Below are 22,342 nucleotides of genomic sequence, written 5' to 3'. Positions count from 1 at the left end.
TCTGAGACTGGATTTGAACCCAGGTACTCCTGACTCCAGGGCCGGTGCTTTATCCACTATGCCACCTACCCACCCCGTTAGGTGGTGATTTTCATGACAAACACATGAACTGGATTTGGAACATCTGGGTACAGTAGCCAGATATAAATCAGGATGCCTGGAGATGGTACTGGATGTAAGGCAATCAGGGTTAAGTGACTTGCCCAAGGTCACACAGCTAGGAAGTGTCTGAGACCAAATTTAAATTTAGGTTCTTCTGATTCCAGAACTAGTGCTCTATCCTCTGCACCACCTAACTTCCACAGTAGAATTTTAAATAATAGAATTAATGTGAATAAATTGTGAGACAATCATCTCAAAGATGTGTATGAGAGAGTAGGGATCAAGGAAGATCCTTGATCTTTGGGCTATAATTCACAAGAAAATAATGTGAAGTATCACAGGTTAATAGAGCTGGAGGACTTTAGTAGTCATTGTAATCCAATTCATTCAGTTTACAGATGAGAAAACTGAGGCTTTAGAGAGCCTAAGTGCAGGGCTCAGTTCAATTTTCTTTTTAGATGAAATCAATAGCCCAGGGAGGCTTGCCTTTTCCTATGTAAAAAGGGTCTCTTGCTTTGGTGGCTTGCAATCTTGATCCCAAGGAAGAATGTTAGACTTTTTCCTTCATCTTTCTAGCTTAATTATGCCATGGTCTCAGAATTAAAGGGAAAAGCTACAGCAAAGCCTAGGTATAGTTCGTGCCTAGCTCCCCTCTAAAAGGGACTAATGAGGTCAATTCAAGTAAAGTAATTCAATATATAAGGAAATTAAGTATAGGACAGCCATTTCTTTTACCACAAAAGAAAGATTTTGAAAAAACCCCAAATATTTAAAACATAAAACAATAGCAATTCATGACTATTATATTCTCCCAGGAAGTAGACAACTTTATATTTTGTATTCATCTCAAATCTGAACTGTCTGAGACAATCTCTCCCCACCATCTAGGTGTGGCTTTTTAATCTCTTCAGATTTAAAATGATCTTGTCTTAGTTTTAAAAGTTATATGTTTAATTTATTATGTATTAAGAAGGAAAGACATATATATGTAAAAGAGATGTACATTTTTCTGAACAATTTTAGAGGACCCTACTATGGAAATGCTCATTTTTTGACGCTTGTTAAAATGAAAAAAAAATAATTAAAGAACAAATAAAATAAAGAAAAGAAAAAATAAATAAAAATGATACTGTCAGTGGTCTTCTTTGCCAAGAAATGGAGGAGCTGCTGGAAGCTCCTTCACATTGACTTAGGAAATGAGGAGATTTTGAACTCACAAAATAGGGTAAATATTCATTTCTCAGGATTACTGTTTGCGTTCAGGAAAAGAAACACAAATCAAAAGAGATAACCAGGGAGAAAGGAGGGAAGAAAGAAAGGAAGGAAGGATGGAATGAAAAAATAGAAAGATGGAGAGAGAGAGAAAGAAAAAAAGAAAAGGAGGGAAGGAAAGAAAGAAGCATTTATTAAACTAGTATTTGCCAGGTGATGTTTTACAAATGTTATCTCATATAATCCTTACAGTAACCCTGGGAGATATTATCCCCATTTCACAATTGAGGAAACTGAGGAAGACAAAGGTTGTTCAGGGTCACGTAGTTTAATAGGTATATGAAGTTGAATTTGATACTGAATTCAAGCCTTGTGCTCTATTTACTGGGTCCCCTAGAACGAGAGGACCTAGGAATAAGAGCAAATATCTTGTGAGATCATCTCTGTTTTATAAATTGTTTGATGCTAATACTTATTTGAACAATTATTTTCATAATCATGTTTCATAGAATTCTGTATTATTTTAACATAGGAAACCCTTTGTTAGAGGAGAGCTTGTAAGGGGACATTTATTTTAGTGAGCAAGATGCTTTAAAAATATATATACTTAAGGAATACTACAGTTTACAATTCATAGTGTATAATTATGAAGATTGACTTTCTATAGAAAATCATCTGAAAAAGCCTGACCATTCCAGTTCCAAGGTTTTGAACAAAGACCAAAGACTATTATCATTAATTTAAAAAAAAGCCATTATCATATTATGTAATTTTGCTATCTCTTATACTTTATTTTTTTTCCTTAATGATATGATTTCTCTCTCATCACATTCAACTTAGATTAATGTATACCATGGAAACAATGTAAAGACTAATACTGCCTTCTGAGGGTGGTTGGGGGGAGGGAAGCAAGATTGGGGGAAAATTATAAAATTCAAAATAAAATCTTTTATTTAAAAAAATATATATATATATATGTATATATGTATGATGCATGCCTAGACTGTCTTCATCAAAATTTTGTACAACTGGAAAAGCAGGCTTGTGGTTCAATAAATGATGTCTTCTCAGTTGCCTTTTGGTCAGGGAGGGGAAATCTTCTTTTACAATCTTCTCTTTTATATTCTTTGGAAATTATTCTACCTTTAGCAATTTCTTATTTTATGACTTTAAACAAAACTTTAACCTGAGCCTCAGTTTCCTCATCTGTAAAATCAGAATAATCATATTTGTACTATGGGCTGCAAAACTGTACAAACTTCAAGAAAATCCACTGACGCAGATCTCCCAGACAATAGCACTTTATTAAAAGGGTTCATGAACCCATCCAATGAAGCGGACTTCAGATATTCTTCATGACCTGAGGTGCCTCCTTTTCCCAGGGCCTTACTTTTACAGGATTTGATACTCAAACATGAAAAAGAGGTATGGTAAAAAAAAAAAAAAATCTGTATTTTGATTGATTTCCAGAAATGATGTGACACCATAAATGGTCACAAAATGAGCAAAGCAAGGGTCATCTCTGCTAAGTGGTCATAATATGTTGAACAGAGAGGGTCATTCAAAGGTACAAAAACAAATTGAGGAACTTTCCAAAGAATCAAGGTATCCTACCCATTCTGGGTTTGGATATGGAATTTGAACAATATGGAGATTTTTTTGTCAGCATTTTGGTAGTTGCACGAGTGAACTTCCTAACTGGTAAACAAGTGAACTCTGTAAGAACCTATATTATATAATTCTTCCTATATGGAGTATGTAAAATATCAAACTGATTAATATTGATTGGAGTAGAGTAGAAGTCCAAATGAATAATTTCTCACACTACTATCTACTTCACAAGGTTGTTGTAGCTTGAATTCATCGAGGCTCAAATTGCAACATAAATATGATTTAGTTTGGTGTTATTTTCTCTCCTCTATTTCCCATATCCAATAGATTGCCTTCTTCCGTCGCATGCTCTGATTATTTGCCTAAATTTGCTTATGAGAGTGTATTTAAAGAGATCCTGCCATAAAATCATGACCTACTAGTTGTGAAGCTGGCTCTAGAGAAAGGGCTTAAAAGGAGGGCAAGATAGTTAAAATGACCATAATTTATGCATTCATTCATTTATTTACCAAATATTTTGGAGTATCTCTAATAGGTAAAGTATAAGATGGCACTCTGCAAGGTTCCTGCTCCAAGGTTAGACTAGCAGGAGAAGAGTAGTAGAGTATCATTACTTTTACATTTTAGTTTTCCTTTATCCAAGTGTGATCTGACCTCACAAAGTACTTAAAATATCCAGGTTTAGGGATACAAAGTTCAATGACTTTGGGGGTATAGTTTCAAATTGCTTTACTGTATCACAGGATCAGTTGATAGTCCCACCAGTAGTTTAATGTGCCTGTTTTCCCACAACTGTGCCAGCATTTGAAGTAATAGTTCCATTGTCTTCTGCCCTGGTCACACCACAGCTGGAGTACTATATTCAGTTCTGGATAACATATTAGAATCACTGATAAGCTGGAGTCCATCCAGAGGACAAATAGGATGGTGAAAGCTTTGAGTTCATTGTTTGAGAGAATTGGAAATGTTTAGTTTAGAGAAAAGAAGACTTAGAGGTGACATGATACCTCTTTCCAAATATTTGAAGGACTGTCATGTGTTAGGAATAGGGATTAGACCTTTTTTCTGTTTGGCCTGGAAGCTATGGGTAGAAGTTGTAAAGAGAAAATTTTAGCTTATTGGAAGAGAAAAATCCCTAATAATTTGAGCTATCCTAAAGTAAAAATAATATGCATGAAGAAGTAATGGGTTCCCCTTTTCTGGAAATCATCAAAACTGAATAAAATTACTTCTCTGTCTGTTTCCTCATCTATAAAATGGGGATGACAATAGATCTACTCCACAGGTCTGTTGTGAGGGTCATATGAGAAAATCTGTATGAAAAAGTTGACAAACTTTAAGAGGCTATGTACATGCTCTTCTCCACATTTCTAGTGCACTATGTAATAATTTGCATTATAATTACTTGTGTTTGTGCCCAATTATGTTAGACCATAAAACTCCTAGAGGACTGTGTCATATGGTCTAGTGAGAAGAGTTCTCATACTAGAGCCAGGAGAGATTTGAGTTTCTTTGTCTAGAAAAAGAAAAGTTATATTTGTTTCGTCTTAAAATCATGAACAAAATAAACCTTAAATGGTTTTTAAAACATGAGCTGTTAATGATAAGGACAGAAGCTATGTGTTATTTAATGTTGAATCTCTTCAGTGTCTATTCTGCACATAGTAGGTGATTAATAAATCTTGGTTGAAAAACTGAACATACAATTAAAGGAGCTGGGACTCTTTTTGTCATTACTTAGTATGTATATAATTTGAACAAGTCTCTTAATTACTTTTCTGCATCTATATATAGCAAGGCTTATATTGCTACACTTTGACTGGCCAAGGCTCTGTCTTCTTCTAGAGGAACTTGTGCTCTGAAAAGTATTGAAAATACTAGAACAATTGATCATATTAGTTGGTTCTGAAAATACAATGTTTAAAGCATTCTGTTTATTTTTTATTTTTATTTTTTGGTAAGAAGAGAAGTTCTAGGGGCAGCTAGGTGGCACAGTGTGGGGAGGCTAGGTGGTGCAGTGGAGAAAGCACTGGCCCTGGAATCAGGAGTACCTGGGTTCAAATCCGGTCTCAGACACTTAATAATTACCTAGCTGTGTGGCCTTGGGCAAGCCACTTAACTCCATTTGTCTTGCAAAAAAACCTAAGGGAAAAAAAAAGAAGAAGAGAAGTTCTAGATTTGTATTTTTGTGGATACTTTCTGCAATCTGTAGATAAACTATAGGGAATTGTATGGGATATTTAGAGTAAATGGCTTGCCCAGGATCACAGGTTTTATATGTCTGAGACAAGTCTTGAATTTAGACATTCCTGTCTTTGAGTTTTACTTTCTATTCTTCATTTTTGTTAATATTTGGTTAAATATTTCCCAATTACATGTAAATTTTTTAAAATGCTGAGTTTCAACTTCTCTCCCTCTGTCTTCCCCTCTCCTTGAGAAGACGAGCAGTTTAATATCAATTATATATGCAAATTCATGCAAAATATTTCCATATTAGTCAAACAAACTAATAAAACAAGAAAAATAAGAAAACATTTTTAAAAATGTATGCTTCAATTTGCATTCAGAGTTCAACAGTTCATTCTCTGGACATAGAAAGAGTTTTTCATCATGGGTTTCTAGCCACTTCCAAGTCAAACCTTATGTATTCTCCCTACACAACATCCCAGACATCCAACCCTTTCTCTCTCTACTCTACTCACTCCACAACCAGAGTGGTCCAGATCCTCATCACTTTTCATCTAGACTACTGCAAGAGCTTCCTGATTGGTCTGTCTGCCTCCAGTTTCTTCTTATTCCAATCTATGCTCCATATAGGTGCCAAATGATTTTCTTTAAGCATATATCTGACCTTGTGACTTCTTTCTTAGTTTTTAAATCCTTTTACAACCTGGCCCTGATCTATCTTTCCAGATTCATTATATATTGCTCTTTCACATTAGAATGTAATCTCCTTTGAAGTCCTGTTGTAGTGAATATTGTTTCATTTCATTTCCCCAGCACCCAGAATAGTATATATGGAATAGAACAGGTGCTTAATAAATGTTTATTGATTACTTCATGCATACTTTCTTTTGTTAGTTAGTCCTCTGATTTGATATGTTAATGATACATTTACTTTATCATTCTTTTAAATGCCAGTAATGCTCCAGGTTTTATACTCTGAGGCAGTCATTCCACTGGGAGAGTATTTTCAGCACTCTACTTAGCAAATGGATTGCATAACTGCAGGAAAGTTTCATAAGATTGTGTTTTCATGTGACTTTGTAATCTTTGTTTGAACATGGCTTTGTTCTTTACCTTAGCATGTACCTGAGAGTATGTGTTCTGAAAATTCTCAGGAATGTCCACATTGAGATAATGGCCAAGTGGCCATTATGGCTAGCTGCCCAGATGTCTAACTCTTGGAGCTGTACTTTAGGCACTCATTTACATGAAACCACAAAAAATAACTCTTTCAGAACCTCTATATATGCCATTCTAGCTTGATAATAGAATATTCATCTGATTACCTTTGCATTCCCTCAATGATGAGTGGTAGATGGCAAAGTGCCTGATGTATGTTGGCTCAATACCTATACCAAGGGCCTTGAATTTGGTCTAAGTGTCTTTTTGCCAGTCATTTGAATTTTCCAATGTCTTTATTTACAGGCCCTCTTCTTCAAAGTATTGTCACACTTCTCTATATTCCTGCTGTTTTCATTGTTAAATCTGACAGTTCTTTATTTAAAATTTAATGTATATCCTTGAATTTTTTTAAAGAAAGACAATAAGAATGACTGAAAAATAATAGAGTAAATGTGCCTGTTGGTTAATCCATCCATTAGTCAATACTTTACCTTTTTTAGATTCCTAAAGTTAGTTTCATACTGACGGATGTCACTAAATAGATATATTGTTTGTGAGAGGATTGTGAATGGAAAGAAACTTTTTTTTAAATTCAAATGACATGAAACTATTTTAAATAAGAGCACTACTGCTTTTCTATATTCATTGGTGAATTCAGTATATCCTTTGCCTGGTATAAAATTTGCATATTCACTTCTGTGCCTCTGTGATCACAAGGGAGAACTATGCATGGTGATCAAGCTCCTCTCAGATCTCTTCAAGGGGGAGAGAGCAGTAATGATAGTCTCTGAGGCTTAAGACCTCAGAGTTAGTTAATGGTCCCTACCCTTGGAGGATAGTAATTTTTTCCCAACTTTTTCATTCACCTATGTCATTCATTCCTCCTCTTCAAGAGATGGGACTGATGACTTTCTCCCTTGCGTATTAAGCCTCCTTTCCTTGCCAATTTTAACTACTTTAGACTCAAGAAGGAATCATAAGCTGCAAGTTCCTGGAATTTGTTATCCTACACCTAGAGCTTATCAAAATAATAAAAATAGATGATTCGGTCTCTTTTAGCTCCTGACTCTTCCAAACTACCAGGTAGGAAATAACTTTTTCTGCTACATTTTCTGTCTCTTTTTGCAGCTCCCTAGTCACAAAGAATGAAGAAATTAAGGCGAATCTTATCTATATCTAAACCAACATTTGTACTAATTAAAAGGGAAAGTGGAAAAGGATTCTAAAGAACAGGAAAACCTTGGATTGAATAGTTGCCCTCTTGGGCAGAAAGAGAGTGGATCAACTGTGATTAGTGGTGGAATTCAACTGATCTGCACTAGTTTGAACCAATACCTAATTTTATATTGAACTGTGAATCTGTTGTTAAAATGGCACTTGTAATCAGGGTTCTCTCTAAGGTGGGCACCTGAGTAGCCATTCAATATGGAAATCATAAATTTACATTCTTTACTCTTTTTAACATTCATCTCTGCGACAGTGTTTTCTAAGGACCCATAGTAATGTTCATTCCATCCACAGGTGAAAAAAAATTGATGGAATGATACTTGCAATATTTATTTATTCATTTCTTAAAACTCATTATACCTTTGATGAAATACTACATTTTAATTCTCTCATTTTTGTTATTTCAGTAAACAAATATATAATGTAAAGAGAGAAAGTGTAAAACAACTAGGGGGTGACAAGCTGTCATTTATTTCTGCTTTGTGTTATGCCCCAAATTCTCCTGAGATATTACAAGTGTGCTGGTGTTACCTGAACTGTGAAACCAATAGGAAGCTGGGACATGCTGAACCAATAGAAATATAGATTTCAAGGGTTATCTTATTGCCCATTTTCGAAGCCATGGAAGTAGAAGAAAAAAAGAATTAGAATAGGTAGAATGAGTTTTGGTTCTGCATATATTTCATCACTGACTGTCGTGGTCACGTGACTGCTTTCACTCATAAGGATACATTTGCTTACTGTGAGTAATTTACCTAATTTCCCCATGAATAAGATGCACCCTTTTCCAAAAAAGTTGGGATCTAAAAACTGGGAACATCTTATACAATGGTTGTAGACTTTTTTTTTTACTTGCATTTCCTGCTTTTTTTGAGCTTGTTGTCTTTGCACTCATTGTTTTGCATTTATTACTGGTATATTAGGCTATGTTTTGTCACATTCTGCCCAGAAATGGTTCCGAAAAGATTTTCATACAGTGCTGAATTCAAGCTCAAAGTGATCCGGTTTGCAAAAGTGAATGGAAATCATGCTGCTGAATATCAGTTTGATCCTCCTCCAACTGAAAAACAATCTGAGACTGGCTATGGAAAAAAGAAATTGATAACGCCCAGGCAGAAGAAGGCCATGAGAGGCAAGTCAGTCAAATAGCTTGCTTTAGAGTAGGAATTAAGGAGCTGGATTGAAGAGCAAAGGGTCATTGGAATTCCTGTGTCCACAAAGATGGTTCAGCATGAGACCAAAAGAACTGCTGATTGGGGGCAGCTAGGTGGTACAATGGTTAGAACACCAGCTCTGCAGTTCAGGAGGATCTAAGTTCAAATTTGACCTCAGACATTTAATAATTACCTAGCTATGTGACCCTGAGCAAGTCACTTAGCCTTAAATAAATTTTTTTAAAAATTGCTAATGAAAAAGAAGTTACTGATTTCAAAGGAGGACATAATTGGTGCTTCAGGTTCATGAAACAGAATGGACTAAGCATGCATCCATGCACCAGACTTGCCCAGGGAGCATTTGTGGTCAATCACAGACCAGAACACAGACAAGAGAGCGGTCAGTGCCTCTCCCATGACAGTGATTCATCATCAAACAGATGAGGACAAGTTAATGGATGGGAGTTTTGACAGTGATGAGGAGTTATGTGAATTTTATGATGAATAAAATTTGAGTTCAATAACTTTAATACTTTTTTTTCAAATTCCAGGTCCCAAAATTAAGGTGCGTCTTATACATGGGGAAATACAGTAACAAAATCTAGTTTTGTGCATCTCTTTTATTGTTCTTATTTGAGTATTGAATGCATGAAATATTAAACTGCCTTCTGGTATATCTTTTTGTATACTTAAAACAGTCATTAGGGCAGAGAACCTGTTGTTTATTTATTTGAATTGCACCACTGGATGTGATTCTTGCTGAGTGGCAGTGTCAATAATGAATACTGGTCTCTGCAACCTGTACTTTTCACTGTCTAGCTTCTTAGACTCCCAAATGAACTGCTGGTTTATCATCCACTTACATATCTCTGTACATATTTCTTTTTATTAATTATGTTAATTAATGTTAAAACAATTTAAAAATTTTTTTAGTGTTTTGAATTCCAAATTCTATCTCTCCTTTCCTCTCCTTCCTCCTCCCTGAAATAGTAAGCAATCAGATATAGGTTATACAAGTCCAATCATGTAAAACATTTCCATGTTAGTCATTTTGTACAAGAAGTCTTAAATAAAAAAAATGGGAAAAAAGTGAAAAATAGCATATACTTCAATCTGTATTCAAATAATGTCAATTCATTCTCTGTAGGAGAATAGTACACTTCATTTTTAGCCCTTTGGTATCGACTTGGATCATTGTAATGCTGGGAAGAGCTGTCATTCACAATTCTTCCTTGCTACTTTGTATAACTTTCTCCTGGTTCTGTTCACTTCATTATGCATTAGTTCATGTAAGTCTTTCCAGGTTTTTCTGAAATCAGAATTCTGCTTGTCATTTCTTAGAGCACAATGATATTCCTTTACAATCATACAGCACAACTTGTTTAGTCATTTCCCAACTTTTCATGCTTTTGATTTCCAATTCTTAGCTACCACTAAAAGAACTGCTGTAAATATTTTTGTGCAGATAGTCCTTTTCATGTTTTTGGTTGTTTTTTTTGGATGTCTTTGGGATATAGGTCTAGTACTGGTATTGTTAGATTAAAGTTTACCTTCTTCCCTTTCAAGGACAAAAGAAAAGTCATCTCTTACTTTCCTGAGCCAATGACAACCTTGCTTTTTCTAGAGGCTCTCACAGACAAGAATTGAAAATTGTTCTGCCTACAATACACTGGCCTTCAAACCCCCTACTACATAATGGTTTTGGTTGCATTGATTTATCTATTTCTTTCTTATCCTTTCTGTGATTGGAATAGAATTTTACTGCTGGAAAGTGAGAGAAATAATTCATTTGGAACCCCACTTTATTTCAATCAGTATCAATCTAACTGATGATTCCATAGGGGTAGTAATTATAAGCTCTGTATAATAGCTCCCAAAGCTGTGAATCTGAGATCACTTGCATAATCAAAGGAAGTTAGATAGAGGACCTCCACCTTAGTTTTTTGCCTTGTCTTGGTGACCAAGCCAGTGTGGTAGAAGTGACTCAAATACATGGAAAATTCCAATTTATTTTTGTAGCTCTGAATTGTCTCATTCTAGTCAACAAGGATATTTCCTACCTGTGACCCTATTGACATATTGTTTTGCTTATTCTAGCATTTTCTAGCCTTGCATCATTTGTCAACCAATAGAATTATTCTCCATTTGATATAATTTCTTGAATGTCAAGATGTTAGAGTCTATAAAAATAGTGTATTTCAGTTCATGAGGAAGATCTGAGGTCCACTTCATTAGAGTGGACCGTGTATCCTTTAACAAAGTACCATTTGCTTAGAGCTCTGCCTTGGTCTCTTTTATTGTAGGTGGAACAATTTTAATACCCACAAAAGATTCTTAATAATTTCTTATGAAATAGTTTAATTGTGGAAATTTTCAGTTTAAGAATTTCTTAAACCAACTTTTAGAAACAATGTAAATAATTATTTTATTTGGTGCACTTAGGATTAGATAACATTTGCAACTAGATTTTTAAAAATGATTTTTAGATGATAATAGCTAATTGTGTATAAAAGCAGATTAGTTGCTTTAAACATTTGCAAATGTTTATTACAATCAAAACAGTACTTCTACTTTATTTTTGAGAAGAAATCAAGTGATGACTTGGCATCTCTTTGCCTTTAGACAAGTAAGTTATATTTTTGTTACTTTGGTAGACCTATGATTTCAATGTGCATGGAGTGTTAGGCCTGTGGTCAGGAAGACCTGAGTTCAAATCTAAACTTGGACATTTATTAGCTGTGAGATCTTGGGCAAATTATTTCGCTTTTCTTTGTCTCAGTTTCCTCATTTATGAAATAAGAATAGGGTTATTGAGGGTATAAAATGAGATCATATTTGTAAAACATTTTGTGAACCTTAAAATATAGAATGTGAATATCACAATTCATCTACACTTTCTCTTGTTCATGTCCTCCCATAAATCAACAACAGTAAGGCCCACTGCTCAAATCAATGGGAGCCTTCTATAGATCTCCAGACACCAATGTGATATCAATGGAGCACATGTGGATGGTTCCATTGGTTGTCTTCTTATGCTTTATCACTGATGCATTTTCTTTCTCACTTAATAATGTTAACTAAAATTTATATTGCAATGTAACAAAGAGAAAATTGAGACAAAAGTGTTATAACTAGTAAATGCCTGAGGTCAAATTTAAACATAGACTTCCACACTCCTAGCAACTCTATATACTATGCCACCTAGTTGTCTGTTATACAACTGGTACTATTATATACCTCACCAGTTCAGTACAATTTTTCCTTTACAGTATAGTGCAGCTTTCTCACAGAGATTGTACATCTCTTCATTCCCCCTAGAATCACTCACCATTTTAATTCTTTGGAGACTGGCATCCTATGAATCACAACCATTATAGCAATAGTGAAAGCATATTGACTCTAAAGAGAAGGACCTTTGTTTCAGAATGAAACTTGAAGTCATTATGAGTGGGATGAAGTTCCCCTAAAGGCAATCCAAGGCCACTTCCAAATTTCCATTCAATTCTTTTTGTGGTTGTTCAGTCATTTCCAACACTGTGACCCCTTTTGGGGTTTTCTTGACAAAGAACTGGAGTGGTTTGCCATTTTTTTGTCCAGATCATTTACAGATGAAGAAACTAAGGCAAACAGTGTTAAGTGACTTACCCTGGGGACACATAACTGCTAACTGTCTGAGACCAGATTTGACTTTAAGTCTGGCATTCTATCCTGTGAACAACCCAGTGGCCCTCAAATTTTATCTGTCTATCTATCTGTCTATCTGTCTATCTATCTATCTATCTATCTATCTATCTATCTATCTGTCTGTCTGTCTGTCTGTCTCTCTATGTGTCTGTCTGTCTGACTACTTATCTATCTATCTATCTAGATGATTGATGGATACAGATATACATATATGCATATATATATGTATATATGGATATGTGTTTGGATGTGTGTGTATCAGTATAGAATGGTAAACTAGCCTTACTGAGTTAACCTTGGATTCAGGAAGACCTGACTTTAAGCCTCATTTCTGATGCTATCAATGAGCAAATTATTTAACCTCTCAGTGCCTCAGGAATGCTCTAGGAATATAAATTGCAGAGAAGATGCTGATCTACACATTGTTAGAGGTTTCTCTTTAGTTCCCAATACTGATGAAATCATAAGCCTAGACCAACATGCATGCATTATGTCATATAAGCTTTGAGGGCAGAAACTTTGATTGAGGTCCTTTCTGGTTCTCATATTCTAGAGATTTTGTATACTCAATATCCAATAATAATGCTTGACATATTGTAGATCCTTATCAGTTACCTGTTGATCAATACATTCACCAGAAAATCAAACCACTAAGCAATGCAATCTGGTCATAGCTTCTCCATTAATCAACTCCAGTCCCTAGACAAATAATTTTACTTCTTTTGGACTTGGTTTCCTTTTCTGTAAATTGAAAATTTTAGACTGGATGATAGCTGAGGTTTCTTTCTGTTATTTTGTTATAATTATTTTCATAGCAATGCAATTTATTGGTTATTTACTATGTTCAAACTATTGTGCTAGATAAGAGAATCACAAAGCTAGGTGTTTCCTATCCTCAAGGAATATATGGAATCATAATATCAGAAACAAAGAAATGAATTAATGACCATTACAGATAAAATGACAAGGGAAAAAGTTAATTGGGGGAAAATCTTTGCATAAAATTTCTCTTATTAAGAGCTCATTTCCAAGATATAGAAGAAATAAATTCAAATTTATTTTTTTTTAGGTTTTTGCAAGGCAAATGGGGTTAAGTGGCTTGCTCAAGGCCACACAGCTAGGTAATTATTAAGCGTCTGAGGTCAGATTTGAACTCAGGTACTCCTGACTCCAGGGGCTGGTGCTCTATCCACTGCACCGCCTAGCCGCCCCATAAATTCAAATTTTTAAGAATAAAAGTCATTCCCAGCAATACCACTACTGGGTCTATACCCTGAAGAGATGAGGAAAAAGGGTAAAAACATCACTTGTACAAAAATATTCATAGCAGCCCTGTTTGTGGTGGCAAAGAATTGGAAATTAAGTAAATGTCCTTTAATTGGGGAATGGCTTAACAAACTGTGGTATATGTATGTCATGGAACACTATTGTTCTATTAGAAACCAGGAGGGACAGGATTTCAGGGAAGCCTGGAGGGATTTGCATGAACTGATGCTGAGCGAGATGAGCAGAACCAGAAAAACACTGTACACCCTAACAGCAACATGGGAGTGATGTTCAACCTTGAAGGACTCATTCATTCCATCAGTGCAACAATCAGGAACAATTTTGGGCTGTCTGCTAAGGAGAGTGCCATCTGTATCCAGATAAGGAGCTGTGGAGTTTGAACAAAGTTCAAGGACTATTCCCTTTAATTTAGACAATAATATTTTTTTTTAGGTTTTTTGCAAGGCAAATGGGGTTAAGTGGCTTGCCCAAGGCCACACAGCTTGGTAATTATTAAGTGTCTGAGACCAGATTTGAACCCAGGTACTCCTGACTCCAAGGCTGGTGCTTTATCCACTATGCCACCTAGCCGCCCTTATTCCCTTTAATTTAGAAAAACACAGATATCTTATTGTCTGATCTTGTTACCTCTTAGACTTCTTGTTTCTTCTCTAAGGTTATGATTTCTCTCTCATCACACCCAATTTGGATCAAGGTACATGGAAACAAAGTAAAGACTGACAGATTGCTTTCCATGGGGCGGGGGGAGTAAGATTGGGGGGAAAATTGTAAAACTCAAATAATATCTTTAATAAAAATTAATTTAAAAAATAATAAAAGTCATTACCCAATTACCCAATTGATAAATGGTCAAGGGATATGAGTGGGAAATTCTCAGGGGAAGAAATTCAAGCTATTTATAGCTATAAAAAAATACTCCAAATCCCTGATAATTAGTGGTTTGAAAATAAAGGGAATCCTTAGGTTCCACCTGGCTCTGATCATATTGGTAATGCTAACAAAAATGAACATGACAAAGTTGGTGAGCCTGGGAGAAACAGGTACACTGGGACACAGCTGGAGAAGCTATGAAATAGCTCAGTCATTCTACAAAACAATTTGGAATTTTGACCCCAAAGTTGCCCAATTTAGCATAATCTATGACTGTGTGAACCATTACTGGGTTTCTACACCAGAAAGATCAAAATGTTAAAGTTCTGGCAAAGAACTAAAAACTAAGGAAGTATCCATTAATTGATGAATGGTTTATCAAATGATATATCTTGGAATATGAATGTATTGGAAAACTACTGTGCTATAAGAAATGATAAAAGAGAAGGCTTCAGAGAAGCTTGAGAAGACTTAGATGAACTGATACTGAGTGAAGTAAAAACCAAGAGAACAATTTAAATTATTACAACTACCTTGAGCAAAAGAACTTTGAAAGATGTAAGAATTTTGACCAACATACAAATCAACGTGATTCTAGATCTAGAATCAACATGATTGTAGATGAAGCATGAGTGGTGATGAACTGGTACACAGAATGAAACAAACATTTCTGGATATGACCAGTCTGTTTGTTTATTGTGCTTGTATGTTTATTACAAGGGTTTTGTTTTTCTTTTCTTTTCAGTAGGAGGAGGCAGTTGAGGGAAAAATAAATTCTTCATAATTGAAAAAACTATTAAAATGAAACTATTAATAATATAATGCTCACTTGGTTTTTTAAAAAGTTATTTTAATTTTATGCCATTTTAAAAAATATCTTCATATATCCTGATAATCAAAGACCAGACTTTTATAGTCTTAGACTATAAATAAGAGGAAAGCTGGCAGCACTGAGTCAGGAGTCATGGGCTTAGCCCCAGTTCCCATTCTTATTAGGCTGTATGACTATAGAAAAGTAATTTGACCTCATTGGTTCTGTTTTTCTCATCTGTAAAATGGGAATAGTAATACATCACATCTCAAAGATAAGAACTTAAATCTGAATTAATGTGATTTGTTACTGTGAGGTTTACTATAATCATTGAATTCTAGTTTTGATTTAATACGATACAGGTGAAATCTATCTAGGCCTCAGTTTCCTCATTTGTAAAAGGACTAGGTAATGCCAAAGTCTTTTTAAACTCCTGGCATATCATTCTGATACAATTTTCAACTCCTGCAATCTATACTTCTTAGTTTCTTCAAATTTTAAATATTTTGTGTATAATGCTCATTTTTTTTAACTCCTAGGATCCTACTTGATTGTGAGCTTTTTGAGAGCAGGATTGTTCTTTTTTTTTATCATTATAGCTAGCATGTAAATCACTAGTATGAAAATTCATGTCATAAAAGTTTGCTGAATTGAATTCTCAGGAGAGTAAATATTAGAGGGAGGAATAAAGAAAGGGAAAGAGATTTATAAAACAAAGAGTAGGTTTGAGATAGTACCAAGAAAGATATATTGATTTATTATGAGAAACCTTTTATTATATTGTGAGAGTTCATTATTATCTTTCTTTAATGAGGGATGAATTTTAAAATTTTATTCTTTAATTATATACAGTATATAATAGTGTACTGTTAGTTCTATATGATAAGGAAAATAGTTACCTAATATAAAGTCTGATTCTTCCAAGGGTAAAAAAAAAATTGGACTGACTGGGTACATTTTGACTCATAATAGTGTGAAAACTGATTTTTAGGAGCCTCCTTATTTTCTTCCTTCCCTGTCCCACCCCACAACTGGAAAACCATGAATCTTGAGTTACTCATGACTCAGGGTTAAAATTCTCCTGCTACTCAACATGTTTTGCTTAGGCTGAGCTATAAATGTCCTTGAAAACCTTCCCTAAAGTAGTTTGGTGCCTGCCTTATAGTAAGCCCTAAATAAATGTTTGTTGACTGGCCTCTGAAAATTTGGCTCACAGAATGTTTGGCTAAGCGAAAGGGACTTTACAATGGTGAAAAATAAGTGCGCTTTTCAGTGGAACTGAAAGTCTAAGAAGACAGTGGGGTGGCAAGCTGAGGAGGAAAACAACAATGATAAAAATAGGACCTTGATTCACTTTGAGGCTTTGTAAAAGAGTCCGGAGAAAAATGAAGGTAGCAATGTTCCTCCCACCTTTGGAAGGTTCCTCATTTAATGTTAAATGAGAGATCCCCATTTAACAAAGGGAATCCCCATTTTTTCAAGCAATTACAGTCCAACACTTGCACCCCCAGAGATCTTTTTATTACCTTTATTGATTGTGTATCAAGGGTATCTTTGAGCTGTTGGTCAAATTACTAGTTGTCAGCAGCTGTCCCCTGGATACCTTAACAAATATTGTGTACCTTGCCTTTTTTCTGAGAGTTAACCCAGGCATATTTCACAATGCCTGAAGGTTACCAGCATACATTTCCTTGTTCTGAGACTCCTCCCCTATCTTTTTTTTTCTAATCAAATCCAGTATTTGGACAAGTTTAAGTTTAATTGAATAATAAATAAGAGGAAGTTAAAAAAACCAGGAAAAAAAACAACCTCCAGGAATAAATGATTAATGTGTTGTCCTTCTCAGACAAAGATTCTGCCCCTGACTCACCAGCAGTTTGGCAGTTTGCATTAAGCTGTTTTTCTACTGGTGGAGAATCTTTCCAAGTAGGCAATTTCTGTGGCTTTAGCCCACAGGTCATTTCTTGAAATGTCATGCTCCAGTGGGGTTTGAGATTTCCTTGAATTTATGGCCAGAATTTCTCCTTTGTTATTCCAGAAGCACTTGGTTTCTATCTTCCTCATTTGCTCTCCCAGATTTTTGAATGATGAATGACTCCTGTCTTAAAACATTCAGCTTCTTTGTTGTTCAGATTTTATATTGCTTCTTAGAGGGATTCTGGCTATCTGTCCAGACGTTCTTTTTCTGTTTGCTTGGAATATTTTTTCTTAACAATCTTGTCTGGAAATGGCATGAGGCCTTATAAGGCAATTTAGACCACATCTTGGTTACATGCTGATTTAAATTCCCACTTCTCTTCTGGGATGAGGGATTTTTACATAAGGAGGTGCTTTAAGTACTTTCCACTTGACTTTCTTAATTTAACTTTACCTTATTCATTTACTAATTCTTTTGTTTTAAATGTTGTTCATTTTGCTTTTTTGTTAATATTGCTACCATTTCTTCATTTTTTTTTTGTCAAGTCAACAAGCATTAGGTATCTACTATGTACCAATTAGTAGGGAAAAAAATAGATACTGCTCATGTCTGATAGTCTAAGAACCATTCTGCACCTGGGGTCTACAGCCTCTCTCACTGGAGGTACTTGGTGTTAAATTTACAAGTTGACTAAGACAACTCAAGATCCATCTTCACATTTGAGAAGATTCTAATATGATTCTCTTCTATTTTACCAAAAAAATTGCTTTAATGACAACAATGTTTTACCTTGTTCATCCAATGTAGAAGAGACTCTGAAAATTGTCAACAGAATTGTACATTTCATCAACTCATAAAAATTTTATGTTTTTCCAGTCATCATAGAGATGGTACATTTAACAGCAAAAATAACATTCAGTTAGTCAAAGTATAATAATTACTGTAAGTTTTTACAACTATATTCCTGGTCAAAGGTTGATTTCCTTAGCTATTGTGAGTAATGGAATGTATACTAGACTTGGAAAGGAGCACTTACCCTACCCTCCTGGTACCCCCCAAAATGTCACCTGCCTCAGACAAAATAGCATTGTAGAAGGATGGTTCTCTCTGATATCAAATAATAGAATAGTCTCCAGGGAAGTTTAAGGTTTTGTTTACTCTTGTCATGTATATTCTGTTCCCTTCTTCTTGCTGCTGTATAAATTTTCTGATCTCCCTCAGCTTGGGGTGGTCATTACTTGAATGGTCTCCCCCAATAGATTAATGGCAAATTCCAGAGAATGGAAACTTTGTCTAACCTATATTTTCTGTCATTTTATTTTAACCTTATATTTTTAAGATTTTAGTGGATAGACTGTCAGCCCTGAAGTCAGAAAGACTCATGTTCCTGAATTCAATTATAACTACAAGTCATTTAAACACTATTTTCCTCAGTTTCCTCAACTAGAAAATAGGGATAATAGTAATACTGACCTTATAGTGTTATTGTGAGAATCAAATGGAATAATATTTGTAGAAGAACTCCATCAGTGTCTGGTAAATAGTAAATAAAAAATAAATACTTATGCTTTTCCCTTTCCCTTTCCCTTTCCCACCCCACCAAATCAGAACATTTTTCTGGTAACCTTGTTGGTAGATTCAATTCAATTCAATCAAGAATTGATTCAAGCTTTCTGTAAAATAATTTGTAATTATGTGAAAAAAATTAAATTGTTGATATCGTTTGAATCAATGATTTTAGTACTGGGCAAGGAAATCAAAGAGAGAAAGGTTCAATCTATACCAAAATATTTGTTACAGCATTTTGTGATAGTAAAAAATTGGAAGCAGAGTAGTTACCTATCAGTAGACATATGGCTAAACATGTGGTTCATGAATCAAGTTGAAATATTACTATGGCATAAGAAATTATGAATATGAGGGACTCAGAAAAGTATGAGAACTGTATTGACTAATGTAGAGCTTAATAAGCAGAAAATTATATGTATACATATATTAATGTGAATATATCCTATATATTATTATATATTTTTATATATGTGTCATATATATATTAGTATATAGTAACAAATGTAATATAAACCAATGAAAACAAGCCATTAAATGACTATTGAATCCTGATGGATTATAAAGACTGTTACTGGTCCAAGAGAGCACTTTCTTTTTCTCAGTAGATAGGTACAAATTTTAAAATGTGGAGTGGAGTGCAGCAGAATAGGTCCCTGTGTTAGTGAATTTTCTTTGTTATAAGGGAAGTTTTAATGAGATTGAGGCTTAGGTGGTGCAAAAATAATATCCAATAATGAAACCAATATTAAAAAAATGACAAACCTGAATTATTTTTTTTTAAGCCTTGCTTCTTTAAAAACAAAAATGGAGTGATGATGCATTTGGATTAGGGAGAAAACCTAATTAATTTCTTTTTTAGCCTAAAAGTTTATTTTAGATTCTCAAGTAGAGATTGATGAGGCTCTTATCAAACAACCACTGAAAAACTATTAAGAAGTAAAGTGTTCATTCCTAACAACCACAATTTGTATCTTTCATTAAAATCTTACCTGCCATGAAGAAGTTGTTAATTCATTTCAACTGGAAAGATTTTAACTCTGTCCATTGGTTTAGGTTTGTTGCTCTATAATCAGAAAGATCAGCTTAGCTGAATAGAGAAGATACCAAATCATCAAAAGATGGAACATTAAGTGACAATTTTTTAACCACAGCAAATCTTGAAATTATCCAAGAATGGAATTCATTACTCCCTCCAAGCTCAAACTCAAGCTTTTCTTCAAACTACCTTATTTCAGGTGAGGGTATCAACATTCTCATCACCCAGATTTATAACTTGAAGTCATCTTTGACTCTTCTTTCTCCTTCATTGCTCCAATGTTTCTAATTCGTGTTGTTCTTATTGCCACAATACCTCTTCTATCAGGCTTATTTTCCCTAACTCACCTGTGACTCCAAGAAGCTGTAGCATGCACAGCCTCCACACCCCAGGTAAACGGTTTCAGCAGACAAATTAAACCCAGGTTGTGGGTAACTGAGGGAGTCTCAAACTCATGGTGAGTGGTGGGGGGGGGTCTACCCCAAGCATGTGAAGTCTTCCACTGGTGGATTGGGTGGAAGAGAACACTTCGTTCCAACAGCCACGAACCAGTTGAAGCAGCTGCCGTGGAACGCTTAGCAATTGATTAGACATTGAAGACACCGAGGTCATCCACTGCATCTAAGGCTCTGTCTTACTATCTTGAATCATTGATGACTTTGGAAGAGTGAAGTAGATGACTTTGTGAAGCTCTATGTCACTTAAATCCAATTTCCATCACTCATAACCCCAGGTGATCACATGAACTGTTTGTGCCCAACCTGTAGTAGAGCATTCTGAGCTCATATTGGTCTGATCAGTCACTGTAATTTGTCTCAAATGTCTTGTTCCATAACAAAGGAAAAGAACCAATCGACCAACTACCCTGATTCGGTCCTTTATCTTCAGTGACCTGAATTATGCAATAGCCTCCAAATTGATTTTCCTTAATTCCAGTGTCTTCCCCCTTCAAAACATCCTCCATCCAGTAGACAAAATAGTACTGATTCAGGGAAAAGATTTACAGAATTATGAATGTAGTACAAACAGAATCTGTCTGTTAAATCTTGCAAAATGGGTGGTTTCCTGCTCTTGAGATGTAAATTGGCAAGTTGTAGAGAATTATGAATATACCAGAAACAATATGTAATCTTAAAGGCTGTTAAATCTTGAGTGTAGGTATGCCACCCTTGAGATGTAAATCCACCACTATTGTTTCATTGTTTAATATAAAATTTTTATCCTTATCTCCTTAGGCTTCAACCCTCTACCGAATTCCAGGTCCAGTGAGGGGAAAGGAAATTCACCTTTTGCCCTCTGGACAAGACCAAAATATGTTGAACCTCCACTCCAGGCCAGACATCTCAGACTCTCTCTGGCCCAATCAGCTCTGCTTGACTCTTCTTTTATCTCTGTCTCTCTCTTTACCCATCACTTTTTTATGTGTTGTAACTTCTTTTAATAAATCTTTATTTTTCTTTCCATACCTGAATTCCCAGGTCTGAGTCATGATGCATCATGTGGTAGTAATTGAACACAAGTAACCAGCAGCTATAATATAAGGTATACTCACTACAAATTAGTTTAAAACTACCAAAATCTAACTCTCATTTAATGGTTCAGCCTTATTTTATATTGTAGAAGGAGAACTATTGGTCTAGTTTAAATATTAAGAAAATGTTATTTGTGCCTGTCTGAGGTCTCCCTCAGCTACATTGGCCCTAATCAGATGTAAATTCCCTCCTATTATTTGATGTAATTTCATTGTTAATGTAAGTTCACCAAGATAAGAACAACCTCAGCTCATCCTCTATTCTTCTGAATTTCAGAACAAACTGGAAAGACTTGCATGAATTGTTACTGAGTGAGATGAGTAGAACCAGAAGAACATTGTATACCTTAACAACAACATGGGGTGATGATCAACCTTGAATGGACTTGCTCACTCCATCAGTGCAATAATCAGAGGCAATTTTAGGGGATCTGTGATAGAAAATAACATCTGTAACCAGAGAAGGAATTGTGGAGTTTAAACAGAGACCACAGTCTATTATCTTCAATTTTTAAAAGTAGTCTTATAGATTATGTAATTTTGCTATCTCTAATGTTTTTTCTTCCTTTTGGATCTGATTTTTTCCTCTCACAACATGTATAATTTTGATCTATGCTTATCATGGATGCAAATGTAAAGTATATATTAGATTGCCTTCTTTTGGGGGGAAGGGAGGGAGGGAGAAAAAATTGTAAAACTCAAAACTTTGCAAAAAAATGATTGGTAAAAACTACCATTATATCTAATTGGAAAACAAATTTAAAAAAAAAGAAAGAAATACTGGTTGGAACAATACTGAGGTAGCACCTTATATCTATTGGATTGGCTATTAGGACAGAGGGAGAAAAATAATAAATTTGGAAGGGATGTAAAGAAATTAAGACTTGATGCATTATTGGAGTTATGAAATGATTCAACTATGTTGTAGAGTAATTTGGAACTCTATCCAAAAGGCTAGATAACCAGGCTTATCCTTTGGCTT

The 22,342-nt window shown here is 34.9% G+C and overlaps 1 long non-coding RNA gene across 2 annotated transcripts in view; it reads left to right on the top strand.

The window, feature by feature from the left end:
- LOC141501939 (uncharacterized) overlaps positions 1–21,944 on the top strand; it is a 72,016-nt gene extending 50,072 nt beyond the window's left edge. Inside the window, exons 3-5 of one of the 2 annotated variants that reach the window (XR_012472344.1) lie at positions 19,847–20,028; positions 20,157–21,371; positions 21,638–21,944. This is a non-coding gene — a long non-coding RNA (uncharacterized LOC141501939). Of the gene's footprint in view, positions 1–19,846; positions 21,372–21,637 lie in introns of both variants that reach the window. The other variant, XR_012472343.1, reaches the window with a different exon arrangement.
- The last annotated feature ends 398 nt before the right edge of the window (positions 21,945–22,342 follow it).

The sequence above is a fragment of the Macrotis lagotis genome, chromosome X (genome assembly GCF_037893015.1).
Source record: "Macrotis lagotis isolate mMagLag1 chromosome X, bilby.v1.9.chrom.fasta, whole genome shotgun sequence".
In the NCBI taxonomy this organism is placed as follows: domain Eukaryota; kingdom Metazoa; phylum Chordata; class Mammalia; order Peramelemorphia; family Peramelidae; genus Macrotis; species Macrotis lagotis.
The sequence above is the reverse complement of the archived record's forward strand: the minus strand, read 5'-3'. Positions and strand labels throughout refer to the sequence as shown.